Genomic DNA, 16,881 nt, shown 5'->3' on the forward strand with positions numbered 1-16,881 from the left:
GCTGGTCCCGGCGGGAGTGGGTGTGAAGTAGAGTGTAAGCTTATGGACGACCTTAGCCGTCAAGTCCCGTAAGATTTGACACACATTTGGACATTTCTGCAGACGCGCGACCGGCTGGCAGGCGGCAGCAGGCCCGCTACTCACCCTGCAGGCGGAGCGGAGCAGAGCGACGTGAGGCGGGGCAGCGCACGTGGCGGCAGCCGCTCTTATACACCTGCCGCGTGACGTCACGCCGGCCGGCTTATCTGCCGCGCGCCGCGCCGCGTGAGCACGCTTGCGCAATCCGCCCTTCGGATCCCAGAGGCACGTTCCATTCCCACGGGGTGTGATATGTAGCAATACACTCGATAACTGGATTAAACTCCACACCCTCGAGATTGAAAATTTTGTTTCGGTTTCAGTTTGAACGACGTCAAACAGAACCTTTCGACACTCGATGTAGAAAATGGTTCAAATGGCTCTGAGCACTATGGGACTTAACTTCTGAGGTCATCAGTCCACTAGAACTTAGAACTACTTAAACCTAACCGACCTAAGGACATCACACACATCCATGCCCGAGGCAGGATTCGAACCTGCGACCGGAGGAGTCGCGCGGTTCCTCACTGTAGCGGCTAGAACCGCTCAGCCATTCCGGCCGGAGACTAGATGTAGAATGGCCGCGGTTGTTATCACAAATGATTGTGAGTCAGTTCTGTCTGATTCCAGTGAGTATCATGCCACGAAACGGACTCCTCAAATATATTATAGTTTTTTTTACATAAGATTGAATACTTTGCTGGAAGAATAGCGATTAAGGACAGTTCTTGTTGAACTACTGCTTAATAACGAGGATACACGATTAAATTTTGTAGGTGATTTGGGGTGTGCAGGGCGCCACATTCAGTACACGGAGCTGCCACCTCTGCCGTCAGCAGTCGCTCTACTGTGGCTGGCCAGCAAGCTGAACCCAGTTCAGGCGACAGGTGCAGCACTTGCCTCCACGGTGCTGTAGCTGTGAGCCAGAGGCCGCCGCAGTGGCTGCCAGGTGGTGGCGTCCCAGCCTCACAGCAACCTCATGGTACCTGGTGGACGATACATTGTCAATCACTGACCCTTCCCCTCTTCCTGTTCCAGTCGAGAATGCTTCAAAGGAGGAACAGCTGTGAGTAAGCCTCCATGTGTGTTCGACTCACGGTCTTTTGCCAAATGACTCTTTGTACATTCTAGGGACTTCGACAGTAAACCACACAGTGCTGTGGAGTGCGTCTCTTGCAGCGTCTGCCAGCACACCTGCCTGAGCGTCTCCGTGATGCTTGCGTAACGGAACGCGCTGCTCTTCTTTGGATCTCCGTTAATTCCTCTATCAATCCTATTTGCTCCGGATGCCAGACTGATGAGCAATAGTCAAGTATTGGTCGAACGGGTGTTTTGTGAGCTGCCTCCTTTGTGGGTGGACTACACTTCCAGACAGTCCTTCCAATTACCTTGTATGGCTTTTACCTGCCATTAGTTTCAGATCGCTCTGTACACATACATGTAGATATTTTATGGATGTAATCGCTTCCACTGGTTGTTCTGCAATCCTACAATCATGCAGTAGTCAGTCATTATGCCTATTTATGCGTAATAAATTACATCCGCTTATCTTGAGGGTCAATGGCCACTCCCTGCAAGCAAGTGTCGATCCTCTGTCTCTTGAACAGAACACAACAGCAATTACAACCCAAATTATCAGAATATCAAGCAGGATTTAGATCAAACAGATCATGTCTGGAGCAAACTTTCAACCTCAAAAACATACTCAAAAAGCGAGGTCTCAGACAAAAAGTGTAGTAAGCACATTTGTACATTTCAAAAAGCATACAATTCAGGAGACACGCCCTCACTACTCCAGATTTTACAAGTGAGGCGATTAGATCCCAAAACACGAGAAATCATAAAACAAACACTAATTGGCACTAAATCTAAAGTAATGTATATGGGGGAGATCTCAGAACCCTTCGACATTCAGACAGGTCTGAGACAGGGTGATGGACTGTCTCCTATTCTCTTCAGCGTAGTTCCCGACAAAGTTATGCAAGAATGGGAGAAAGAACTCAAGAAATGTGGGGTTTCGAAACCAATATGAGTCGGCATTGCCAAAGAATCTGTAAATACCACAACTTGCATTTGCAGATGACCTGGCAATACTAACAGAGGATGAGCAGAGTGCAGTCAAACAGCCGGAAATACCCCAAAAATGTGCAGAAAAAGTAGGTTTACCAATTTCATTTGAGGAAACTGAATTCTTTTGTTCAAGAAGAGAAATCGCAGGGTTGAAAACAAAATTTGGTAAGATTAACACGACCCGACAATTTAAATAGCTTAGAGAATTGATCAGGCCAAGAGGTATTGAAATAATCTCACATCAACATCGAATCTAAAAAATTAAAAAAAGGAATAGGGTTAAGCCAAACCTCTACAACTAAAAATCAATGTCAAGAGGGGCAAAAATTCGACACTGCAATAGTCACACAACCAGCAATCGAAAGCATGCGAAACACTAACTCTTAACAGAAAACAACAACTTGAAGACATCAGAAGAGAAAAGAGAAAGATCATCAGGAAAATTCTAGCAGGATGACATAACAAAGACGGTTACATGCTACAAACGATTAATACAACAGAAAAGTTTTCAAACCTCGAAAATGATATCAGCAAAAGGAGAGTGAAAGTTTTTGGTCATCTCAGCCGACTACCAGAAAATCGATTGCGAGGAGAATAATACGTAGATTATGCAGACACACTAAGGTATTCCGCAGCTTGGCTGGACGAAATTCGAAAGGACCTAAATAATGCAAAGATAAGACTAGCTGACTTCAAGAAAGAGACACTTTCAGACTCAAAGAAGACAAATAGGAAGTTGTATCAGAGAAACCAAAAGAAAAATAGTACAGACCAAAGGGATTGGTTATGCGTAAACAGGTCTTTTCGGAAAGAATGAATGCGTATAGGAAGAACAAGAAGAACTCAAAGAATAATTGATCGAGTTATTTGCTCAACGTTTTCCATTTCTGAAGAGAATTCTCCAACAATAACAACACTATATATATATACTGTCATAAAAAATCGGCGTATAATACTCCATAGTGGCCTGGGTGGCCGCTCGGTTCTAGGCGCTACAGTCTGGAACCGCGCGACCGCTACGGTCGCAGGTTCGAATCCTGCCTCGGGCACGGATGTGTGTGATGTCCTTAGGTTAGTTACGTTTAAGGAGTTTTAAGTTCTAGGGGACTGATGACCTCAGATGTTAAGTCCCATAGTGCTCAAAGCCATTTCAACCAATGCACAGTGTTACTCCCAAGCTGTTCTTCCGTCAGCTCCACAGCACTGTAGGCAACGCGGCTCAGGTTGGTGAAGCGTTCCTCGACTTTAGGAAGGCATCTGACACTATCCCGCACTGCGGGCTAGTGGAAAAAATACCGGATTATCGAGTACCGGACTACATTTGCGAGTGAATTCAAGAGTTTCTCATAGGTAGAGCTCAAGCTGTCACTCTCAATGGAACAGAATCCTGAGATGTTTAGGTAATGTAAGCAATACACTGAGGAAGAGTCTTAGTTTCGTTACTGTTTGCAGTGTACATGAATGATCTAGTAGAAAGCGTCGGAAGCTGTTTTACACAGTGTTCGCAGGTAGTGCAGTTGTCTGTAAGAAAGTAGCAACGCAGTGCCTATTTCCACAACGAGCTGCAGAGCACTGATGGATGGTGCAGGCTTTGGCGGTTGACCCTGAACGTAAATAAATGTACGACATCGCGCGTACGTAGGTGAACAAGTGCACTACTGTACAGCTACCGTGAGCAGCATGTAGGCGTAACTATTCAGAACGACCTTGAGTGGAATGACCTCACGAAACAAACAGCAGGAAAAGCAGACGCCAAGCCGCGCGGGATTGGCCGCGCGGTCTCAGGCGTTGCAGTCAAGGACTGTGCCGCTGGCGCCGGCGGAGGTTCGAGTCCACCCTCGGGCATGGCTGTGTGTGTTTGTCCTTAGGATAATTTAGGTTAAGTAGAGTGTAAGCTTAGCGACTGATGACTTTAGCAGTTAAGTCACATAAGATTTCACACACATTTGAACATTTTTTGAACAGCAGACGGCAGATTGAGAGGAAGAATCTTAAGGAAGTGTAACTCATACACGAAGAACCAGGCCTATAAGGCGCTTGTTTGGCCCATTGTTGAGTGTTGTTAGTCTGCTACGCTTACGAGGTAGGTCTGAGAGACGAGAGAGAGAGTATGCAACGAACAGCGGTGTGTTTCGTCACGTGATCGTTTAGTCGGCGCAAGAGATCTACAGGTATCATCAACAGACTCCAGGGGCAGACGCTACAGGAGAGGTGTTGTCTATCTCACAGAGGTTTACTACTGACATGTCGAGAGAGTACTTTCTGGGAAGAGTCGGACAACGCCTCACTGCCTGTCACATACATCTCGCGATATCAGCGCGCGCGAAAATTCTGGAAATCAGAGCCAGTGCGTGTCTTAGCCACGACCGCTATTCCCATGCGGCATCCGCGACTGGAAGAGGGGAGGGGCGGGTCAGTTCGTGCGTCCAGAAACACTCTCCAGCGCACAGAGTCGCGTGGCTTGCGAACTAGTGATGTACGCGTAGTTTTATAATGTATCTCTACACATACTATCGCATCTCATGCAAACGTGGAATTCAGCAACAGGCTAACATGACACTCTTTATCGAATTACTAGATATTATTATTGCATTGATACCTATGTAAAGAGAGGTTTCTGTTTGCAAATGAAGCAAAAAAATACCGTCAGATTTGTTCCAGGTTTCCTTGCAGTCATCCTGAAGTTGCCGTTTCCTGTAGGCCACATCATCGTCTGAGAATGCAGCCGGTGTTCTCCGCTAGAGTGTTTAGTGTGTCTAGAATATCAGCGACCTACTGTGCCATCTTGGGGAGGACACGTGGACACTGTAGTTTCTATAGAGTTTTCGCCTTCAACACATCGTGTTGTGTTCAGCAAGTCGAAAATTCTCTGAGCCAGGCCCATGCCTGAGAAGATACACCGTATTACTTTCTGATAATAAACAACCTACAATGAGCTACCCTAGCTAATACATTTCTGTAGTGTAACAAGGTGTACACGTTGACCTGCGTGTGTTATTAGCCACCCGTCGTGTGTGATACAAGGGGACGATGTCTTACGTGTTACTCTGTTAACGTTTGCCATGTCTCAGAGAGGGATTTAGTCCCGTCGGAGGGTCTTCACGTCAGACTGCAGACCGCCCTGCTGAGCCTCCCCTCCGCCCCCAGTCCCCCTCCCCCCGTATCCCACCCCATGCCGCCCCCCAAAGCAGCTCTCCTGCACGCACACACCTCTCAGTTGCTCCATCTCCCAAACCGCCCGAAATGGAGCCGTTTCTCTCCAGTTGGTCCCTCACTATTTCCGAACGGCGCAGAATCGCAAATTACCGGCCCCATTGCGCAAGTGTCGACATCCGATAACGGCGACTCGCTTATCAGCTTATCACAGGTCTGGAGTGTTGACTGCCAGGTGCCCACTCACGTTTCCAGATAAGTGCCGGCCTATCAGCTTGAGATCAAGGTCTCTGCGACCTGCAAAGAATGCGTCTCTCTTTATGTATAAACAACGTAGAACGTTTTCACACTAAGTTCGAAATCTGAAGTATTTACCAATTTATTGTCGCATGTCATCCCACCCACCTATCGCAGCCCTAGAGCACCTCTCGTTTCTAGGAATGTGAAATGTCGGAAGGCTTCCACTGGCCGTTCCCACGTTGCAGGTGCGAGACTGAATACGTGCCGGCCGTACTGGCCGAGCGGTTCCAGGCGCTACAGTCTGGAACCGCGAGACCGCTACGGTTGCAGGTTCGAATCCTGCCTCGGGCATGGACGTGTGTGATGTCCTTAGGTTAGTTAGGTTTAAGTAGTTCTAAGTTCTAGGGGACTGGTGACCTCAGAAGTTAAGTCCCATGGTGCTCACAGCCATTTGAACCATTTTCTCTAATAACTTTAAATTCGCTCCTCGAAGTGATCGAGAGGCCAAATTCGGAATGAAAAATGCTTGAAAATGCTATGGTTTCCCGTGTCTATCCGCTATGTAGGTCACAGCATACACCTACATCTACACAGATACTCCGCAAGCCAACGTACGGTGCGTGGCGGAGGGTACTATATACCACTACTTGTCGTTTCCTTTCCAGTTCCACTCGCAAAGAGAGCGAGGGAAACACGACTGCCTGTATGCCTCTGTGTGAGCCCTGACTTCTCTTAATTGGTCTTTGTGGTCCTTACGTGCAGTGTGTACTGGTGGCTCTAGAACCGATAGGCAGTCAGCTTCAAATACCGGTTCTCCAAATAGTATTTCTCGAAAATAACGTCGCTTTCCCTCCTGGGATTCCCTTTTGTGTCCCCGGAGCATCTCCGTAACACGTGTAGTTCGAACCTAGCGGTAACAAACCTAGCAGCCCGCCTCTGAATTGCTTCCATGTCTTCTTTCAGTCCGACCTGGTACGGATCCCAAAGCCTCCAGCAGTATACAAGTGTAGGTCGCACCAGCGTCCTGTTTGCGACATTGACTGTAGGCAGTGAGGTTTACATGTCTCAAAATCCAGTCGCGAAAACCCAGACAGAGGGTTTTTGTCTTCCTTCCTGACGTCTTCACAGTAACTGCACAGGCCACGAGTCTGGGTTTCGATGCTTTCGACACGGCACGCCAAATGAAACAGACGTGCATATATCATGCAAGAACAGACGTGCATATATCATGCAACAACTGTCAAATATAAACGTACCTCAGCGGGCCGTACATTTATTACAAATTAGAGCATTTCGAGAAATTTCGCGAAAGTATACAGGGTGGTCCAATGATAGTGACCGCGCCAAATATCTCACGAAATACGCATCAAACGAAAAAACTACAAAGAAGGAAACTCGTCTAGCATGAAGGCGGAAACCAGTTGGTGCTATGGTTGACCCGCTAGATGGCGCTGCCATAGGTCAAACGGATATCAACTGCGTTTTTAAAAATAGGAACCTCCATTTTTTATTACATATTCGTGTAGGACGTAAAGAAATACGAATGTTTTAGTTGGAGCACTTTTTTCGCTTTGTGACATATGGCGCTGTAATAGTCACAAACATATGGCTCACAGTTTCGGACGAACAGTTGGTAAGAGGTTGGTTTTTTAAATTAAAATACAGAATCTAGGTACGTTTGAACATTTTATTTCGGTTGTTCCAATGTGATACATGTACCTTTGTGATCATTTCTGAGAACGCATGATGTTACAGCTTGATTACTTTTAAATACCACATTAATGCAATAAATTCTCAAAATGATGTCCGTCAACCTCAATGCATTTGGTAATACGTGTAACGACATTCCTCTCAACAGCGAGTAGTTCGCCTTCCGTAATGTTCGCACATGCATTGACAATGCGCTGACACATGTTGTCAGGCGTCGTCGGTGGATCACGATAGCAAATATCCTTTCCCCACCGAAAGAAATCCGGCGACGTCAGATCCGGTGAACGTGCGGGCCAAGGTATGCTGCTTCGACGACCAATCCACCTGTCATGAAATACGCTATTCAGAACCGCTTCAACTGCACGCGAGCTATGTGCCGGACATCCATCATATTGGAATTACATCGCCATTCTGTCATGCAGTGAAACATCTTGTAGTAACATCGGTAGAACATTACGTAGGAAATCAGCATACATTGCACCACTTAGATTGTCATCGATAAAATGGGGGCCAATTATCCTTCCTCCCATAATGCCGCACCATACATTAACCCGCCAAGGTCGCTGATGTTCCACTTGTCGCAGCCATCGTGGATTTTCCGTTGCCCAATAGTGCATATTATGCCGGTTTACGTCACCGCTGTTGGTGAATGACGCTTCGTCGCTAAACAGGACGCGTGCAAAAAAACTGTCATCGTCCGGTAATTTCTCTTCTGCCCAGTGCCAGAACTGTACACGACGTTCAAAGTCGTCTCCATGCAATTCCTGGTGCATAGAAATATGGTACAGGTGCAATCGATGTTGATATAGCATTCTCAACATAGAAGTTTTTGAGATTCCCGATTCTCGCGCAATTTGTCTGCTACCGATGTCCGGATTAGCCGCGACAGCAGCTAAAGCACCTGCTTGGGCATCATCATTTGTTGTAGGTCGTGGTTGACGTTTCACATATGGCTGAAAACTTCCTGTTTCCTTAAATAAAGTAACTATCCGGCGAACGGTTCCCACACTTGGATGATGTCGTCCAGGCTACCGAGCAGCATACACAACTCACGCCCGTTGGGCATTTTGATCACAATAGCCATACATCAACACGATATCGACCTTTTCCGCAATTGGTAAACGGTCCATTTTAACACGGGTAATGTATCACGAAGCAAATACCGTCCGCACTGGCGGAATGTTACGTGATACCACGTACTTATACGTTTGCGACTATTAGAGCGCCATCTATCACAAAGCGAAAAAAGAGGCCCAACTAAAACATTCATATTTCTTTAGGTACTACACGACTATGTAATAAAAATGGGGGTTCCTATTTAAAAAAACGCAGTTGATATCTGTTTGACCTATGGCAGCGCCAACCATAGCGCCATCTGGTTTCCCCATTCAAGCTAGACGAGTTTCGTTCTTTGTACCTTTTTCGTTTGATGCTTATTTCATGAGGTATTTGGCCCACTCACTATCAATGAACCACTCTCTCTCTCTCTCTCTCTCTCTCTCTCTCTCTCTCTATATATATATATATATATATATATATATATATATATATAGTGTGTTACAAAAAGTTACGGCCAAACTTTCAGGAAACATTCCTCACACACAAATAAAGAAAAGATGTTACGCTGACATGTGTCCGGAAATGCTTAATTTCCATGTTAGAGCTCATTTTAGTTTAGTCAGTATGTCCTGTACTTCCTCGGTTCACCGCCAGTTGGACCAATTGAAGGAAGGTAATGTTGACTTCGGTGCTTATTTTGACATGCGACTCATTGCTCTACAGTACTAGCATCAAGCACATCAGTACGTAGCATCAACAGGTTAGTGTTCATCACGAAAGTGGTTTTGCAGTCAGTGCAATGTTTACAAATGCGGAGTTGGCAGATGCCCATTTGATGTATGGATTAGCACGGGGCAATAGCCGTGGCGCGGTACGTTTGTATCGAGACAGATTTCCAGAACGAAGGTGTCCCGACAGGAAGACGTTCGAAGCAATTGATCGGCGTCTTAGGGAGCACGGAACATTCCAGCCTATGACTCGCGACTGGGGAAGACCTAGAACGACGAGGACACCTGCAATGGACGAGGCAATTCTTCGTGCAGTTGACGATAACCCTAATGTCAGCGTCAGAGAAGTTGCTGCTGTACAAGGTAACGTTGACCACGTCACTGTATGGAGAGTGCTATGGGAGAACCAGTTGTTTCCGTACCGTGTACAGCATGTGCAGACACTATGAGCAGCTGATTGGCCTCCACGGGTACACTTTGCGAATGGTTCATCCAACAATGTGTCAATCCTCATTTCAGTGCAAATGTTCTCTTTACGGATGGGGCATCATTCAGACGTAATCAAATTGTGAAAATATACAATCAACATGTGTGGGCTGACGAGAATCCGCACGCAATTGTGCAATCAAGTCATCAACACAGATTTTCTGTGAACGTTTGGGCAGGCATTGTTGGTGATGTCTCGATTGGGCCCCATGTTCTTACACCTACGCTCAATGGAGCACGTTATCACGATTTCATACGGGATACGGGATATTTTTTTTAATGAATTCCCAAAAATATTCCTTGACTGGCTGCCACCCTGTACATTCGTCCTTTCAGCAAATGACTAGTCATCGACCGAATTTAAAATGCTGTTACCATCTGCTCATTAAAAGGTATAATCTTACATTAAGACGAGTATTACAGTCAGAAATTGCGCATACAGGGTGTTACAAAAAGGTACGGCCAAACTTTCAGGAAACATTCCTCACACACAAACAAAGGGGTTATGTGGATATGTGTCCGGAAACGCTTCCTTTCCATGTTTATAGAGCTCATTTTAGTTTCTTCCACCTACGCTGAATGGAGCACGTTATCATGATTTCATATGGGATACTCTACCTGTGCTGCTAGAACATGTGCCTTTACAAGTACGACACAACATGTGGTTCATGCACGACGGAGCTCCTGCACATTTCAATCGAAGTGTTCGTACGCTTCTCAACAACAGATTCGGTGACCGACGGATTGGTAGAGGCGGACCAATTCCGTGACATCCACGCTCTTCTGACCTCAACCCTCTAGACTTTCATTTTTGGGGGCATTTGAAAGCCCTCGTCTACGCAACCCCGGTACCAAATGTAGAGACTCTTCGTGCTCGTATTGTGGACGGCTGTGATACAATACGCCATTCTCCAGGGCTGCATCAGCGCATCAGGGATTCCGTGGGACGGAGGGTGGATGCACATATCCTCGCTAACGGAGGACATTTTGAACATTTCCTGCAACAAAGTGTTTGAAGTCACGCTGGTACGTTCTGTTGCTGTGTGTTTCCATTCCATGATAAATGTGATTTGAAGAGAGGTAAGCGTTTCCGGACACATGTCCACATAACATATTTTCTTTCTTTGTGTGTGAGGAATGTTTCCTGAAAGTTTGGCCATACCTTTTTGTAACACCCTGTATATATATAGCAGTCACAGTGTGTGCGTACTGCCTGCAACGGAGAAGAGCGTTCGGCGAGTGGGAACTATGACCGGCCCAGCTGAGAGCTGACGGGTGGCGGCTGTGGGCCAGGAGAGTCCCCCCCCAACCCCGTGGGGCGCGCAGCGGGCAGCCTGCCCCTCCCCCTCCGCAGTGTCGCTCAGCTGCACGCTGTGCCAGGCTGCCTGCGGCTCGGCAGCCGCTGCCCAGTCTGCAAAGTAAGCGCAGTGCCATTTGGAGACACTCGAGTGAAGGCCACGGCTGTAGTGGCGTAGCAAGACAGCCACGCCACTCGGAGGTAGCCGAAAGGCACGCGTTAAGCTCACGCAGATTGGCGTGAGGTCTGGAACAGGACAATGTCTTGAGAATTGCAATAAAGTACGAAAATCTTGTAATACTTAACTTTCATCCATAATCGGTGTACATCGCTCTTCTACAGATATAATCTCCATTTTTATATACTGGTAATGGCGCCTTGCTAGGTCGTAGCCAATGTAGCTGAAGGCTATGCTAACTATCGTCTCGGCAAATGAGAGCGTAATTGTCAATGATCCCCTTCTGGCAAAGTCGGCTGTACAACTGGGGCGAGTGCCAGGACGTCTCTCTAGACCTGCCGTGTGGCGGCGCTCGGTCTGCGATCACTGACAGTGGCGACACGCGGGTCCGACGTATACTAATGGACCGCGGCCGATTTAAAGACTACCACCTTGCAAGTGTGGTGTCTGGCGGTGACACCACAACGGCAATACTGAAAAAGGGTAAAATTCTCCAAAAAATGTATCCAGCTACAGGAAGTACAACTACCACTTTGACACGCCACGTAAAATCTGTAGACGCTCCTCGATATGAAGAACCAGACAGCTCAAGCATGAAGTCAAGCTTCCCCGTCCTCCAACTCAGCTACGCTACGGGAAACGAAAGAACTGGTAATTTGATTACTTTTTCGGCAAGAAACGAACAGCAGTATACGATGAACGTAAATCAAAAGATATTGATTACCTTATTGCTGAACTGACTGCCATTAATTTTGCGAAAGATGTCGGCTTGTAACGCTTAATAGAATTAAAGACGCCATGCTATCACTTTGCAGTATGCCATTCGTTTTTTTTTTTTTTTTTTTTGCATTATACCTTACAGTCATCAGTTACATAAATAGCTTAGAATAAAATCAAATTTTTATTTAAATAAATAACCAGAGTATTTCATTTACTGCCGGCTGCTGGTTACAGAAGCGGCAAACGGCCAGGGAGCGATCCCCGGTTTGAATCCCACTGTGGCCACTTGTTACCTCGTTATTCTTTTTTCCGTTTCTTCCAGTTACACGTAGGAGGCATATTAACTTCAAAGAGCTAGTACTGACACTTCAACGACTTAATTCACGACTTTAAAAATTTTAGTTTTTCGTTTGATTTTGATTTGTTTAAAATCGCGCCTCATTCTCATTCAACGTCATTTGCTACACAAATAAATTTACAATCAAACACGCTTACACAGCTAAAGAGTTTACAGCGCACAGAAGCTTCGGCAAACTTTTCCACGTACTGCCGTCCTTGTGGCGCGAGCAAAGCTCCCTTAAGATAAAATTCCACCTTCCTGGTACTCGACGTACTTGATCGATGGCTCGATAAAGTTAGCGAGGACTTGTTTTGATTCCCACAGAGAGCTAATACAAGTCACGTACAAACACTCCAGAGATGTGACGTGTACTAGGTAAATGCGTGGCAAGTCCTGGGAAGAGCGTCGTATTTTTTGTACTTTAAACGAGCCAAGTGTTGAACACAGGCGAAAACGCAACACTTGGTCGAGCTACGGGCCACTCATGACACTGTAATAGAAATATTTCGAGCTTGTATGAGTTACACGATTTTTCTGTTTGTTGTGACCAGCACCAGATTTGATGACAATGGAACGAGAAATGGCGGAAAATGTTTTGGCGAACTTGCAGCACTTCTATTTGTTGTCCACCAATTTGTGAATAACTGCAAAGAATCGTATCGTCCAAGTGAAGTTCAGAGGAAACTGTGGGTTCATTCAGTACCGGCCGAACTCGCCTGGCAAGTGTGCCCTGAAGGTGTTTGCTTTCTGTGACGCAAAATCCTTTTACACAGGTAACGTGGGAAGTTATTGCGTATACAGTCAGGACAGTACATTAAGGCAGGTACACCGACATAAACTGTACATGCATAGTTGGAAAATGTAATACGAAAAACAGATACTTCGCTTGTGAAAACTTTTACTCTTGTGCTGGTTGTTTGCTGAAGCAGAAACTGACATTCAAAGGACCTATGAATAAGAACAAGAAAAGGTGTCCCGTTCTCTGCTTTTGGATTTCGAAATGTTATTGTTGTTGCATCCTATTTACCAAAGAATGGGAAGTGGGTTTTGCTGCTATCAACAATGTAGAGTGATGTATTTTGGATCGAGAAACACGCAGATGTCGGACTTAATAAACTTTTTTAATACCGCCAAAGGTGCCGTGGACACAGTTATCCAGTAAGCCAGTAATTATTCCATTTCCAGAAGAACCAGAAGACGGCCCTCATTTTTTTTTCCAGATATTGAACACTGCAGGAATCAGTGGCCAGATCACATACAGTTTTCCACGTCCAGGTGTCACTAAAAATTCTGAAAACCTCTGAGTTTGCCATTACTGGAGCTCGATCTACCCTCAAGAGCCTAAATCACATGCCTACGTAGGAGTGTAACGGAATCCTTAAGGTTTTTCAGATACAAAAGCAATGTTATATCCGTTGAAGAAACACCACGAAAAGTCAAGGCCCGGTGCTACCTTTGTGGAAGGATGAAGATTAGGGTAACGACCGTTACAGGTATTGAATGCTGGCGCAAATAAGAAGCAAATTCGTTTGAAAGATTCACTTACTGGCGAGAAGCTGGTAGCCAGTTCGTATATGGATAGAAGTTGTTGAAGGTTTTATTCGTACATGTGCTTATTATGTGAAATTTTACTGAAATCAATCCTATGGATTATTTCACCGTAGATGGGGGTGGCACTTGATATCATGGTGTGGTGGGGAAATGTGCGTCGAATTCAACTGAATCGATGAACGAGTACGAATTGTGGACTACTTCAAAAGACTACTTCAATCTGAGACGCGAAAGTAGTCTATTTATTATGTCTTTAATTCGTAAATATGTTGTTCGACGTAGTTTTAAGATATTGCTCTGACATATTTGTGCACGTTTAGTTTAGGATGCCAAATACGCACCGCATATACTGACTCTGCCAACGCACAGAATGTTACACTTTTGATTTTGTTATATTTTGCTGATTACTATGTGGCTGTATTCGTTAAGCTGTTTTAATTCGCGGTGCTGCTTCGATTATCTCGTTCTCTTCCTGAAACACAAGGCTCGACACCACAGTGCTGTTGAGACGTGTGACGCGACATTCCTTCGGAGATGCGCGCCACTCCAGACGAACGGCCACAGCGGAGGCGCAATGGAATACACGGAGTGTACTCGCAGCTGCCGGTACGGAACACTCGTCAGCTGTGTAATAGACTGACGACAGTGAGGATATCTGCCGCGCCGGGACTCGAACCCGGGTCCCCAGCTTTTCACCAGCGCCGCCGCTTTGGCCGCACGTGCGCTGCGCACGGCCACACCCGAACTTCCGTATCATACGTCGTCGTTCCTGCGCCACAACCTGTGCTGGTAGACACATTGCGTAAGATTCCCATACAACAGGGGAGGGGCACGTTTCAATCGAAAGTCGCTGCCTGGTGTTGGCGTGTGAATGCGATCCTGCAGCGGCTGTGTTTTCGAGAAGAACGGTGCAACGTTCTTTTGCACGTACCTGCATCTTCGAAGGAACATTCGCTCTTCCTAACTGCACAGGCGTATGTAGCTGCAATTGTTGTAATATTTGACGGCACGAAGAGGATGAGAATGATGTAGTCAGAACTGCAGTGTTATTTAAGTATCAAAAGATGTAAATTAGGCTGGCGAGACTGCGAAACTCGTTACGTAATGTACAAGTTGAACTTTTCACGGAGGAACCAAGCGGCACTATAAAAGGGCGGCAGCCGTCCTGCTGAAGGGCAGTGTTAGACAGCGCGGGGCAGCGCTGGTCAGAAACAGTTTCAGCCTCGATAAGTAATTATTTTGTAGGATGTAGTTATCGCCGACTTGGCGCAGGAATATCTCTGGTCAAAGGACTTACGCTGTTTAAAATAAACTTCGTTGTATTTTTAATACTTTCTCTACACAGCACAAATAAATAAAACTTTAACTGCAGTTTCAGTGAAAACGGCAGAAATCAAATCAGTAAACGTAAATTAGCAACAAAAGCAGCAACCAGCAAGCGAGCAACAAAAGAGATGTAACAATGTCGTGTAGTAGACTACATAGGCCGAAATAATCTACAGCACAACATTCTTTTATTCCTTTACTTGCTACTCTTAGAGATCACTTTGTGTTTAAATAATATTGAACCTAAAAAATAATAAAGGCACATTAAAATATGTCACCTACAACTGACGGAAAACGAGAGGGACTACACATCTTGCAGGTTCCCGTAAGAGTTCCAGCCTGGTGTGTATTCGAACTGAAGACATCACTGGCCGTTTCGCCTTAACTGCGTATATGTGGTGTCTCTTCTTTCAGAAAACGTGTCCTGGCAAGCAGGAGACTTTGGTTCGAATATCTGCCCGGCAAAAATTTTGAACATTCTACATTGATTTAAATCAATGCCCACTCGCAGACAATACTTGCAGTTCATTCGTGAGTTTCTAAATGTAGTTGTCCTATTATTGAAGTAAGATCCAGTTGCTAAAAGCCTGTTATTCGAGGCAATTATACAAAGTAAAAAGAAAAAAAGAAAAGTATTACCTTTTGGTCAAAACTCATTATAAATAAATTAATAAATATATATGCACTTCAAGTTAAAGAAGAGATCGTGAAATATATCCAGACGGCGAAGTCTTTCAGCTTCAATGCGGATTCCTGCCAAGATGTTGGCGTTGTTGATCAGGCTGTAATTTCCGTGCGCTATCTTACCAAAAGAATCCCACAAGAACGGGTGATGAGTATGTTCCCTGTTCGGAAGTCGATAGCAGAAGCTTACCGAGCTCTTGTAACTTACGAATTTGCCCAGTGAGGCTTAAATTTTCCAGGTCTAATTAGCGTATCTTTTGATGGTGCTCGAAAGATGACAGCAAGTATACTGGTCTTCAGCGGGACTGAAGGAAGAAGTACCAGAATTAATTTTCGCGCCTTGTTGGGCGCATGTATGTTTTAAATTTAGTGCTGCGAGGCGTGACTCCAAGCCGCGCTGAACCAAAGAGTTTGTTTGTGTCCTTGAAATCTACCAGTGCAATTATGCACGAATTATTTAAGCGCACATCTGTATGGGTGGACAAAATTTTGGAATTAACAACTGGTCAACAAAAACTGCGACGATTACAGAACATCGGAAAACGGGACTGTCGGCTCAATACAGAGCCTTGGCCACTATTAAGGAGAAAACTCGTCGCGTTGGTAAAAAAAGTTTTAACTGTCACCTTCGAGAATGGAGTTCGAGTTAAAGATTTCGTTGCAAGCGCAGGCATTGATGAATTCATTTTTGAAATCGGAAACCATCCTGACAACCTTTACATTCAACAAAATTTTTGACATACCAACCCCGGTAAGCCAGTATCCCCAAACCGCAACAGTAGACTATCGTAAAGCTTCGGGTCTTATCAAATGTTTGGAGATCAGTTTAAAGAAACCAATTAGATAATTTTGAGGACGTTTCCAGACAAATCAAATGGTTCAAATGGCTCTGAGCACTATGGGACTCAACTGCTGAGGTCATTAGTCCCCTAGAACTTAGAACTAGTTAAACCTAACTAACCTAAGGACATCACACACATCCATGCCCAAGGCAGGATTCGAACCTGCGACCGTAGCGGTCTTGCGGTTCCAGACTGCAGCGCCTTTAACCGCACGGAACGTTTCCAGACCTCCAACTCTGTTTGTATCCCAGTTCAAGGATTAATGCAAGCCAAAAATACTGATATCGACAAACGGAGCACGCTGCCATTACGAAGAATATCTTAAAAAACCGAAAACCGCGGTGAGTTATGCTAGAACGAAGTGGCATTACTGTCTGCGGATCCAAAGAGATTCTGTTCTGTTTCCGTCTACAGAGTCA

The 16,881-nt window shown here is 45.5% G+C and overlaps 1 protein-coding gene across 1 annotated transcript in view; it reads right to left on the minus strand.

Moving 5' to 3' along the window:
- Nucleotides 1-253, minus strand: part of LOC126232143 (uncharacterized) — a 177,094-nt gene extending 176,841 nt beyond the window's left edge. Inside the window, exon 1 of the mRNA XM_049942448.1 lies at nt 145-253. The gene's annotated coding sequence lies outside the window, so the exon portion shown is untranslated. The remainder of the gene's footprint in view (nt 1-144) is intronic.
- Between the last annotated feature and the right edge of the window lie 16,628 nt (nt 254-16,881).

This window comes from Schistocerca nitens, unplaced genomic scaffold, assembly GCF_023898315.1.
Source record: "Schistocerca nitens isolate TAMUIC-IGC-003100 unplaced genomic scaffold, iqSchNite1.1 HiC_scaffold_451, whole genome shotgun sequence".
Taxonomy (NCBI): Eukaryota; Metazoa; Arthropoda; class Insecta; order Orthoptera; family Acrididae; genus Schistocerca; species Schistocerca nitens.